The sequence below is a fragment of the Colobus angolensis genome, unplaced genomic scaffold (assembly GCF_000951035.1).
Source record: "Colobus angolensis palliatus isolate OR3802 unplaced genomic scaffold, Cang.pa_1.0 Scaffold231, whole genome shotgun sequence".
Taxonomy (NCBI): Eukaryota; Metazoa; Chordata; class Mammalia; order Primates; family Cercopithecidae; genus Colobus; species Colobus angolensis.
This window is the reverse complement of record NW_012115500.1, coordinates 1,103,597-1,117,092: the sequence shown is the minus strand read 5'-3', so window position 1 is coordinate 1,117,092 and position 13,496 is coordinate 1,103,597. Positions and strand designations below refer to the sequence as shown.

General features: G+C 36.5%; 1 protein-coding gene across 2 annotated transcripts in view; it reads right to left on the bottom strand.

Moving 5' to 3' along the window:
- Positions 1-13,496, bottom strand: part of HSF2 (heat shock transcription factor 2) — a 38,095-nt gene that overhangs the window by 24,020 nt on the left and 579 nt on the right. The gene's annotated exons all lie outside the window — the stretch shown is intronic.

The window sequence follows — 13,496 nt, the reverse complement described above, 5'->3', positions numbered from 1 at the left end:
TTTGTTGATCTTTTCAAAAAACCAGCTCCTGGATTCATTGATTTTTTGAAGGGTTTTTTGTGTCTCTATCTCCTTCAATTCTGCTCCTGGATTCATTGATTTTTTGAAGGGTTTTTTGTGTCTCTATCTCCTTCACTTCTGATATGATCTTAGTTATTTCTTGCCTTCTGCTAGCTTTTGAACGTAAACACTCTTGTTTCTCTGGTTCTTTAAATTGTGATGTTAGGGTGTCAATTTTAGACCTTTCCGGTTTTCTCTTGTGGGCATTTAGTGCTATAATATTCCCTCTACACACTGCTTTAAACGCGTCCAAGAGATTCTGGTATGTTGTATCTTTGTTCTCATTGGTTTCAAAGAACATCTTTATTTCTGCCTTCATTTTGTTGTGTACCCAGTAGTCATTCAGAAGCAGGCTGTTCAGTTTCCATGTCGTTGAGCAGTTTTGATTGAGCTTCTTAGTCCTGAGTTCTAGTTTGATTGTACTGTGGTCTGAGAGACAGTTTGTTATAATTTCCGTTCTTTTACATTTGCTGAGGAGTGCTTTACTTCCAACTATGTGGTCAATTTTGGAATAAGTGAGATGTGGTGCTGAGAAGAATGTATATTCTGTTGATTGGGGTGGAAAGTTCTGTAGATGTCTATTAGATCCGCTTGGTGCAGAGCTGAGTTCAATTCCTGGATATCCTTGTTAACTTCTGTCTCATTGGTCTGTCTAACGTTGACAGGGAGGTGTTAAAGTCTCCCATTATTATTGCGTGGGAGTCTAAGTCTCTTTGTAAGTCTCTAAGGACTTGCTTTATGAATCTGGGTGCTCCTGTATTGGATGCATGTATATTTAAGATAGTTAGCTCTTCTGGTCGAATTGATCCTTTTACCATTATGTAATGGCCTTCTTTGTCTCTTTTGATCTTTGTTGGTTTAATTGTCAGATTTACCAAAGTTGAAATGAAGGAAAAAATGGTAAGGGCAGCCAGAGAGAAAGGTCAGGTTACCCACAAAGGGAAGCCCATCAGACTAAGAGTGGATCTCTCGGCAGAAACTCTACAAGCCAGAAGACAGTGAGGGCCAATATTCAACATTCTTAAAGAAAAGAAATTTCAACCCAGAATTTCATATCCAGCCAAACTAAGTTGCATAAGTGAAGGAGAAATACAATCCTTTACAGACGAGCAAATGCTGAGAGATTTTGTCACCACCAGGCCTGCCCTACAAGAGCTCTTCAAGGAAGCACTAAACATGGAAAGGAACAACCAGTACCAGCCACTGCAAAAACATGCCAAAATGTAAAGAGCATCGACGCTAGGAAGAAACTGCATCAACTGATGAGCAAAATAACCAGCTAACATCATAACGACAGGATCAAGTTCACACATAACAATATTAACCTTAAATGTAAATGGGCTTAATGCTCCAATTAAAAGACACAGACTGGAAAACTGGAGAAAGAGTCAAGACCCATCAGTGTGCTGTATTCAGGAGACCCATCTCACATGCAGAGACACACATAGGCTCAAAATAAAGGGATGGAGGAAGATCTACCAAGCAAATGGAAAACAAAAAAAAAGCAGGGGTTGCAATCCTAGTCGCTGTACAATCAATTAAAAAATCCTTTAAGAATTCAGTGAGATACGTGGTTACTAAATTAATATTAAACGCCACTAGTGTTTTTCTCTACAAAAAACAAACACCTGGAAACACTATAAAAATAAGTAATCAAAGTAGCACGGTACTGGCATACAGACAAGCATATAGATCAATGAAATAAAATAGAGCCCAGAAATAAACCCTGCCAAAGGATTTTTGGCAAGTGTCAAGACCATTCAATTAAAAAAGGACAGTCTTTTCAACAAATGGTGCTGGGAAAACTGGATATCTACATACAAAAAAATGAAGTTAGACCCTTAGCTGATACCATATATAAAAGCTAACTTCAAATCAATCAAAGACCTAAACACAAGCACTAAAGAAACTTTTAACAGTAGTAAAGCATGACATTAGATTTAGCAATGATTTATTAAATGTAACACTAAAAATACAGGCAACAAAAGCAAAAACAGACAAATGGAACTACATCAAATCCAAAAACTTTTATGAAAAGACTACCAACAGATTTAAAAGACAACCCTCAGAATGGAAAGAAAGTGCAAATCATATATCTCATAAGAAGTTAATATCCAGAACATAGATAGAACTCTTAAAATTCAAAAACAACAAAAGACAAAAAAACCCCAAACAACCCGATCAAAAAACGAGCAGGGAACTGAGTAGATATTTCTCCAAAGAATATATACAAACTTCCAATAAGCACATAAAAAGATGGTCAGTAACACAAATCATTAGGGAAATGAAAATCAAAACTAAAACAATATACCACTTCACGCCCAGTAGAATGGCTACTATCAAAAACACATTAAAAAAGTTTTGGCAAGGATGTGGAGAAATTGGAATCTTGGTGCAATATTGGTTGGGAATGTTAAAATAGTGTGGTTGCTGTGGAAAACAATATGATAGTTCCTTTAAAAATTAAACAAAGAACATATAATCTAGCAATTCCACTCCTAGGTATACACTCAAAAAAAACCAAAAAACAAAAACAACAACAACAACAACAAAACATAAAAGCAACTACTTGAACAGACACTTGTACCCCATGTTCACAGTAGCATTTTTCGCAATAGGCAAAAAGTAGAAGTAACTTAAGTATCCACCAACACATTGTGAAATATGTATGGATAAAATATGGTATATACATGCAATGAAATATTATTTCACCTAAAAAAGGAAATTCTCACAGCTACAACATGGAAAGAACTTTGAAAACTTTATGCTGTGAAATAAGCCAGTCACAAAAGAACAAACACTGTACAATTTCCCTTATATGAAGTTTCCGTAATAGACAATTTCAGAGACAAAAAGTAGAATGGTGGTCGTCAGGGGCTGGGGAGAGGAAGGAGTTGGAAGTTATTGTGGAATGTGTATCAAGTTTCAGTGTGGAAAGATAAAAATTGTTCTGGAGATGGGTGGTGATAATGGTTGCCTAACAATGTGAATCTAACTTAACAAACTTAAAATGGTTAATTTTATGTATATTTTACCATAATTTAAAAAATTAGAAACTAAAATGGAATAAAAATCCCAATAGTAATAGAAAAATGTTAAGTATCTAAAAATAAAATTTAAACATATACAGGAACTTTAAAAATATTAAAACTACAGAAATATAAAAGGAAGACAAATGCAGTATCGTAAAGGTGTCAATCCTCTCTAAATTAACCAATACATTAAATTCTCTATTAAACAAATGATTTGTGGAGTAAAGATGAATTGATGCTATTATAACCAAACATTAGGTACTTAAGTTCATTTGTAAAAATAATTACATAACAACAAACAAGAAAATATTGAGAACAATGGGGAGTATTTTAACCTTATCCAACATAGATTATAAAATCATAGTGTCAACAATTTAGTACAAAAGAAAAAGTGATTAAATAGATGAATGGACTGACTAGAAAGGATAGATGAACCAGCAAATCTATTTGAGAATTTACCAGGTAATAAGTCAAGATGGCATTCAAATTGGGGGATAATCAGGACAGAAAAGGATTAAGAAATTTTCCATTTGGGAAGAAAAATAAGAGCTCAATGCCCTCTCACTCTTTACAACCAAGCTTTTGGAGACATGACATAATAAACAAAGAAGACATATAGATAAAATATAAATTTATCCAGGGAGACTGCTAGCTTCTTACTCTATATCTACTCTCCTCTACTTTCTTCCTAACAGAAACACAATTTTGATGAAAAACACACTGTGAAATTTAGCAGAAGCCCAGATTCATAATTGAACAATGTAAAGCAAAACAAATAATGATTTTCCCTTATTAGATTAAATTTACAACCCTTGACAATAACCAGTATTGGCAACTAGGTAATTATCAAAATTAAAATGTATACATCTTTTCCTATCTTAAAAGAACTTTCCCTCTTACACCTTCTTTTTCAATCTACTCATTTGTCTTTTCCTTAACTGCAAAATTTAACAAGCAGGTATTTTAAACCCCCCTTCTCCAATTTAGGACCATCCACTTACTCTCACTGAAAACTGGTTTTGGTTCCCTCACTTGACTGAAACCAGATTTCTAAAATGTCAAATGTCAAATTCAATGCCTTCTTTTCAGTCCTGATCTTCCTACACCTCTCTGTGGCATTTCATTTGGTACAACTAACAATTACCTCCTTAAATGTTCTACTCTCTGGGCTTTGATGTTAAACACTATTGAGTCTCTTATCTCTCATATTTCCTTTCAATTTCTTCCACCTATCAAATAAGAAGTAGTTGTGTTTTTTAGGTTTTTATCCTTGATCATGGCATCATCCATATTCTTTCCTTAGACAAAGGAAAGACAAAGGAAAGAATATATTTTATATATATATATATATAAAAGAATATTTATATCCACAGTAGGGTATCTTATTAGTGACTTTATTTTATATGATGATAAACACATCTACATCCCTGTCCATGATCACCTCAAATTACACACTTCAATTTAAAATTTTTAACATTTTTTACACTGTTAACTCAGTATGTTCTCAACCCATTTCCTGTTTCCCCTGAAGTCAATCTTTTCTTGTGTCTTCCATTCTAGTAAGTCTCTTCCCCACTAAGTTACTCGACATTTGATGTCAAGAAGAAAACACAAAGTTAAAAACTCTCAATTCTAACAGCTAGTAAGGGGGAAACATTAAAAACATTCCCTTTAAAAATTAAGAACAAAGCCGAAATCCCATGATAATTGCTACTAGTCACTCTTAGTTACTGCCAAAAGAAAAACTGAAGGCATAAAGGTCTGAAAGGAAGAAAATAAATATCAATCACAGATACTATGGGTGTACTCAGAAAACTGAAATCAGTAAAATGATTTGCTCACTGATTATCAATATACAAAAATTACTTGTATTTCTAATTACCAGCAACAGTTAGAAATCTATTTTTAAGTCAAGAACACCATTTACAACACATATAAGACATCCAGGAAGAAAATGAACAAAGATCCACAAGGCCTAATAGGAAACATTTATAAATCAACAAAACGAATTTAGAAATATGCCTTGTCACGAGAATACACAACATAGAGATATTGATTTTCCCGAATCTGATTTATATAGTTTTGATGTAATTGCAGCAAAAATCCAAAAGGCTTTTTTTTTTAAAAAAAAATGGAACTTGATTTTAAAACATATATGGAAGAGCTAAAGACCAAAAGTAGTTAAGGCACTCCTGAAGAATAGATTACCCTACCAAAAGACTTTTTCTGAAGCAACAGTAATTAAGATAGCAGAAGACAGGCACAGTATAAATTGTCCAATGGAATGGCATAAAGACTCCAGAAACAAAACCACTGAATGTCTGTGTCCCCCAAAATTCTATGTTGAAACCCTTGCCCCTGATATGATGGTATTTGGAGGTAAGGCCTTTAGGAGGTAATTAGGTTCGGAGGAGGTAATGAAGATACGACCCCCAAGTTAGGTTTAGTGTCCTTATAAGATGAGAGAGACCAGAACACACATATTCTCTCTCTCTCTCTCTCTCCGCCATTGTGAAGACGCAGAGAGAAGGCAGCTCTCTGCAAAGCAGAGAAAGCTCTAACACAGGAACTGAAATGACCAGTGCCTTCATCTTGGACTTCTCTGCCTCCAAAACTGTAAAAAATAAATCTCTGTTGTTGAAGCCACCTGGTTTATGTTATTTTGCTACAGCAGCCCAACTGATTAAGACAATATCTATATGTACTTGTGACGTAAGACAGAAGTGGCAATATACATCACTAGAAAAGGAGGAACTACTCAGTAAAGGTGCTAGAAAACTAAAAAGTAAAAAACCACAAACTGGAAGATATGGCCAACACATAAACTCGAAAAGTGAGTATGTAGAATATATAGGAATTCTCACAAATAATTAAAAAATAACAGAAAAATGGCAAAACAAACATTTCACAGAACAGGAAACACAAATGGCCAACAAACATGAAAAGGTTTCAGAACTCATTAATAATCAAGAAAATATAAATCAAAACTTTACTGAGACAATGCTTTACATCAATTAGATTGGTAAAAGTTAAGAACAATAACTAATACACAGTTTTGAAGAGGTAGATTAACAGAAAATCTCCTACATGGCTAAGAGTGGAATAAGCTGGTGTGGTCTCTTTGGAAGATAATTTGCACTATCCTGAGGTTAAACATTTCATACCCTATATCCCAGCAATTGATGTGAGTGTACAGACCTTATAGAAACTTGCTTATATACACCAGGAGAGATATACAAGAATATTCCTAACTGCATGTGACACAGCTGATCTCTTTCCTGAGCCATTTTCTTTCATTAATTTCTATGAGTTCACTCCCTTGATTTTTCCTTCTTTTTCACTGTTCCTTCTCAGTGTCCTTTGCTGACTTTTGTCTTCATACTCTCTAAATGTTGGAATAATAAATCTTTTGGTTCCTTCTATCTTCACAGATGATGATTTCATTTAGTCTCATGGCTTTACCAGTTACAAGGTCCAAACTCCACCATGAATGCCAAAGTCTTATACTCAACAACCTATTCAACATTTCCACTTGGACATCTTGGACTATGGAAGTCAGTCAAGCTGTTCAAAAAATTCCTGTTTTTTTTTTTTGTTTTTTTTTTTTCTAGCACTGCATTTCCCCATCCCTTTTGAAATCAGGTATGGCCATATGACTAGGCATGGTCAAACTTAAGAAATATTAAACAACTTTCAAGTTTCAAATACTACTACAGATCCGTTTTTAATCTCAAAGTTAATAGGCCAAAAAGAATCTCTAACTTATCTTCCCTCAGCAAATGGATTTATCCTGTAGTTCAAACCAAATTTACGAATCATTTTTGTCGTTCCTCCAACCACAGCCAATTTATCAATTCATCAGCAAATCCTGCAGCTCTGCCTTCAAAGAATATTTCAAAGCTGACTACTTCTCCATACCTCAACTGCTGCTACCTTAGTCTCAACCACCAATATTTTCAATACCATATAGGAAAACTGTGATAGTCTTCTAACCAGTCCCCTCATTTCCAATCTTCTTACTACAGATCTAGGGCCCTATACCATCTGCTCATCCCTACCTCCCTACCCTCACTCTCCTATTCCCTAAAGATACTCTAACCACATGGGCCTTCCTGCTTTCTTGAACAGCCACATTCAAGGCCTTTCCTTTTGTCATTCCCCTCTGTCTGGCCCATCTTTTCTAATCATTTAGATCTCTCCTCAAATATCATCTCCTTGGAGAGGCTTTCCTCATCACATTACCTAAAATATCCACAAATCCTAGTTTGTTTATGGGTCAGTTATCAATTTATTGCTCCAAATTCATTCTTCATTGTCTGCTCTACAAGCATAGAGCTAGGTCCCTTAAATAAATATCTTTATTTTTCTAGGTGCCATGATGTTAAATTTTGTCAGTATGGGATACTACAGAGATATTACAAGAAAAAGGAGTTCTTGTTCCTGACTCATGTATCCTTGGCAAGCTTCTGCAGTGGAGGAAGGTTCTCTAGTGCCTACCTCTTGATATTAATGGTGGTCAGCAACACTCAAAGGCCATCAGCTTTCCCTGGTTCTCCCTCTCTGGGGAGGTTTCAAAGCAGAATATCTCTAACAAGATATCTCCCCATAAACAGTTTTTTAGGGTACTCCAGAACAGGGATTTATAAACTTTTTCTTAATGGGACAAATAGTAAATTAGGCTTGCAGATTATAACATCATAACTCTACCTTTGTAGTGAGAAAGAGATACAGACAATATGTAAATAGATTGGGCATAGCTGTGTTCTAATTAAACTTTATTTATAAAACAGCTGGCAAAAGGACTGTAGCCTGCCAATCTCTCACCTAGAGGGCATATTCTCCAGCAAGTTTTGAAGGATGCATTTCCAGTAAGTTCCACCAGAGCAACACCAGTGACTTCTCTGCTACTGAGTCATGGCCATATCCTCTCCAACAAGGTAAGAATCTTAGCCTTGGCAAAAAGGGTTCTTACTTGGGCACTCTATCTCAGCCATATCAGTAGTAGCTGCTTCTTAAAACTATTCCTGTATTCCTTGAATTTTCTTTAATTTCCCTGATAAAATCAGTAACTCTATTAAACTTACCCTCTTGAAAATACCTGTGGCTTCTGACTTATGATTGGAACTTAATCAATCAAAACACAGTTTATCTTGCTTTTTTAAAGGCATTTATCACTAACTGAAATTATATTAATTGTGTTTTGCTTGCTTTTAATTTTTTTTTTTTCTTTTAAGAGACAGGGGTCTCAGTATGTTGCCCAGGCTAGCCTCAAACTCCTAGGCTCAAGCAATCTTCCCAATTCAGCCTCCCCAGTACCTGGGACTACAGACATGCACCACTACACCCAGCTTGTATTTGCTTACTTTTTATTTATTAATATCCACCACTCAAATGTAAGCTCCATGAAGGTAGGCACTTTGGTTCACTACTGAATGAATTCCTAATACCCAGCACACTATCAGGTCATAACAGATTCATAACAAATATCTGTGACTGACTAATCTTTGGCCAAACTGAATTTTTAGAGTTTCAACTATTTGATTATATAAAATAAGGAGATGACAATAATCTCTTGCTTATACCTGTGCTCACTCTCTCTCACAAACACTCCTTATTCATTCACATCACTCTATCTCTGCTTATTGTATTCCCTCAGTCTCTATTCTAAAATTAGTAAATAACTTATTTGAGTGCAAAAATTCACCTTCCTCCCTTTTAAACCTGTGAGGTTCAAGCAATACAACACAGAATCTTCCTCTCTCTAAGTATTTTACAAGGATCAGAAAACTACTACTACTGAGTGAGGTGGGAAAGACAGGCACCTTCTGCTTAAACCCTACCCACAAATGTTGGCAAGATTCCAAAGAGTAGAAACGGTAGTTACTCTCCAAATTAACCATTTGGCACTCTTGGTTTAGAACACTCAAAATATTCCTAATAATCTAATACTTCAACCACATTACTTTAAAACATTTTTCAGAACATAAATTTGTGACTTACCAATCTATAATTTTTTAATATGTACCAGCCACTCCTTTGGAGTCTTTAGCTCATTCTTTCTCTTATATATACAAACAAAAATACTTGAAAATCAATCTTTCAACTTTTCTGCAGGTCTATCTAAGTTGGATTTTACCCCCATCTTCCCACACTTGTAGTCTTTCTTATTTTGACTTTGAAACACTGAAATAATGCAATGGTTGCTGGGATGTTCAAAACAATACTAGTACTTTGTGAAGTCCAAGAGCCTACTGCTCAAATTCATCCAAAACAGCTAGAAAACAACGGAAAATTCTGTTTTTGCTCTCTCTCCCTCCTACCTATTTCCTAATTCATTTCTGCTGACATGAGGGGGATAGAGAAGCAGAGAATGCCAAAGGACACAAAAAGGGGGAAAAGCTGGGTATGAAGTCTTTGGTGGAAATCACTTCATTTTCTCAAACAATATGAAAAACAGAGACAAAGGTAACAACACTGACAAAAGAATGACCCTCCAGTTCTTTCCTTCTTTTATACTGCTTCACTTCAGCGTACACTGGTTATCACATTTCATTAACTTGTAAAGGTTGTTTTTTACTATATAACTTCATTTAACCTCTACAGCCTCGTCTCTGAATATCAAGTTTCACCAGTTGCTTCCAAGCTAATATGTGCCCTCTCTTTAGGACATTTAAGATTTAAAACAGCTTTAGGTTGTCTGACAGTACAATCTCTGTACTTGATGCTGACAACAGACTACCAAAGTCAAGAGCAGATATATAAAATTTTACATTTAAAGGAAATGTTAAAAAATGAAACTTTTCATTTTTGTTTTTCAGAAGAGTAAGGATAAAATGGAAATATGTAAAACACTCTTTTCTGTTTGTTGTTGCTGTTGTCGTGGTTTTGAGATAGGATTTTGTTCTGTTGCTCAGGCTGGCTTGCAGTGGTGTGATCTCAGCTCACTGCAACCTCTGCCTCTTGGACTCAAGCCATCTTCCCTCTTCAGCCTCCTGCGTAGCTGGGACTAAAGATGCATGCCACCATACCTGGCTACCTTCTGTATTTTTTTGTAGAGACAGGGTTTCGCCATGTTGCCCAGGCTGGTCTCAAACTCCTGAGCTCAAGCCGTCTGCCCATCTTGGCCTCCCAAAGTGCTGGGATTACAGGCATGAGCCACCGCACCTAGTCACGTTATGCTTTCTTAAAGACAGTCTGGAATTAAGGCATTTCTATTATTTTAGAGTCAGTAACACATTTAAGTACAATTTCAATTGTTCAGATCATTACATTCTTGTATTTAATGGTGAGAGGTATTATTTCACTTTTCAAATTTGTCATATTGCAAACTTCAAGGAAAATTAAAGTTATATAAGTCTCCAGAGATACTATCCAGAGATAATTTGGATAACGCAGTTGGTTTTGGAAAAACGCAGTTGGTAAGAGTTTTTTCCCCTTGCCTTACACTCAAGGTAGAGAAATAAATTATTTTCCACCACTGAAAAAAAATTGCACAAAAGGTTGTCTGGTTACCAAAACAACTGCTTCTTCTAAAAGTTCTCAATGATTTTCATAGTATAAATGCTAAATTAGCTCAACAGAAGTACAACACAAGTTTGAAGGAAACCAGAAACCACCATAAATAGCCACTTTCAAAAGATGAGAGTACCTGGGCACCGGTGGCTCACACCTGTAATCTCAACACTTTGGGAGGCCAAGACAGGCGGATCACTTGAGGTCAGCAGTTTGAGACTGCCTGGCCAACATGGTGAAACACCCTCTCTACCAAAAACACAAAAATTAGCCAGGCATGGTGGTGTGCATCTATACCCACAACTACTCAAGAGGCTAAGGCAGAAGAATCGTTTGAGCCCAGGACGCAGAGGTTGCAGGGAGCTGAGATCGTGCCACTGTACTCCAGGGTGTCAGAATGATACTCTACTACGAAAAAAAAAGAATGTGATATAGTCTCTGCCACTTAGAAATTCAAAGCCTGCTGAGGACTATTATATCATCATTCCTACCACTCTCATTACATTTTCTAGGGATTTCATTTATTCATCAAAGAGAAAGATGAAAGTAACTTATTTTGGTTTTTCCACCTAATATTATTGTTAAAGTTTTACTTTTCAGTGTTAGCACTGCTTTTAGAAAAATTAATGGAGAGCACGAGTGAGACAACTGACTAAGCAACTAGGCTTAGCCCTAGACAACATTTATTCAGAATTGTCCACTGGTTTGTGGCAAGCAACATTTTGGTATAAAACTAAATATGATGTCAACTTGTATTGTCTAGTTCTATTGGTGGAAGACTGATCTGGGAGCTCAGAAATCTATTAGGGTGGGGGTGTCCAATCTTCGGGTTTTCCTGGGCAACACTGGAAGAATTGCCTTGGGCCACACATAAAATACACTAACACTAATGATAATTGATAAGCTTAAAAGCAAAACTGCAAAAATATCTCATGTTTCTTTAAGAAACTTTATGAATTTGTGTTGGATCGCATTCAAACCCATCCTTGGCCACATGTGGGCTTCGGGTTGGACAAGCTTATGTTAGAGTCTCATCTCCAATCTTGGCGAGCTGTATAATTATGGATAAATAATCTCACCTGTCCAAGCCTCAAATCCTTATCTATACAATGATGAGGCTAACCTAGATAATCTCTTAAGATTCATTTCAAATATAATTTTATCTTCATCATTCCTACCACTCCATTACATTTTCGAGGGATCTCATTTATTCATCAATTATTAAACATCTGCTGTGTCTCCGCCACAGTGATCTCACTGAGCTTACATTTTGATTGTCCCATAGGCATATTAGAAAATTAGTTAACATATAAGCTTAAAGTTAATAATGGGATTAAAAAATGGTTAAGTGGCTTGTTTATTTGGCTTAGAACTCACAGAATGATGCATTTATAGATCAGTACGAAACTCTCCACATTTGACACTGCTCAGAAAATAAGAATGCTATTAAAACACTGTTACGAATCAGAATTTAATAGGCCTACAACTGATGTGATACTCTGATTAAAAGCAACTGCCAACATATATGGCCCCTATTTCTGGCCTGTAAAAGACAAAAAGGTATGATAAAGTCAGCTTTCGTGGGGAGAGAATCTCAGTCTGATCTCTAACACGAATACATGTCTGAATAACAGTCTGTGCTGACCCTTCTTGTCAACTTTTAATCCTTCTAACTGATGAAAAGCATGAGACATGTGTTTATTTTAAGTACATGCTAGTGGCTGGCTTTCTTATTTTCACCTAGCTTTGTACAATTGTACAGAACTCATTAAATTCTTAATACAAACACTCACACGATGCCCCCGCCCCACCACCTCCCCGCACTCAACTCCAAGCAGGGAGTGGGGCTAAAAGGATAACTCAGTTACTCATAAGGAACACACAAAAATTAAACCCTAGATGGAAGTTAGAAAAAAGAACAAATAATAACACAAGGCAAACTATGGTATTACAGCAGTCAAAACTTCAGGGTCTTAATATGGTGCTCACTCCCTGTTAAGATAAAAGTAAATAAAACTGAGAGTTCCTATAATAGGAGGAGAACAGGAAAGAAAGGAGGACGGGAGATAACATTTACTCAGCACTTAACAGGTGCCAGGCACTATGCAGGTAGTTTTCACTTACTCTTCTCAAGAACTACACACATGAAAATATGCCTCAATAGGTGATCATCTACAATAAGAGTTAACCACTTCCCCTCATAAAATGATTCCAACAGCCTAGGATTGTATTCGAATGTAAAGGTAATGTGGATGTAAATAATCATTCTGCCTAGAATCTTGTATTTGGAACTGAAAGAGGTCTTGGGTCACCTAGGCAACCCATCCATCTTACGGATTTAACTTAGGCCAGACAAGAAAAGGGGCTGGACTAAGGTCATCCTTGTTTACAAGCAGAGTTGAGATCAGACCAATAATCAACACATTGATATGCCCCTAAATTTAACAGTTCAGTGAAATTTAGCAACTACCAAGTTACTGACGACCTATTAGTACTTTATTAAAACAATCCTAATAATCCGACTATACAAATAGCACAGAATCTCGAAAGAATGTGTTAATTTCTATATATTTTTAAAACCAACTGATAAGCAGTAACCTGCGTTTGAACACATGTCTATTTCCCTGGCTGCTCTCCACATAAAGATCCCAGATGCAAAGCAGTGTTGGGGGAACGGGGAGGGGGTGATCGGTCGCTGAGGTAAAGATCGCCTCCTGTAAAACCCCAGGTCGATGATCCTGGCCCTGGACTCCCCGTCCCCTCTGCGATTTGTAACCCCTGAGCCTGGCGGGAGGACGGAGGATGAGTGTGCAGTAAAGAGGCTCCCGCGCCCTCGGCTCGCCGATTCCCCTCGCGACGCCGGGCCGGTTCCGAACGCGGACCAGACCGTTA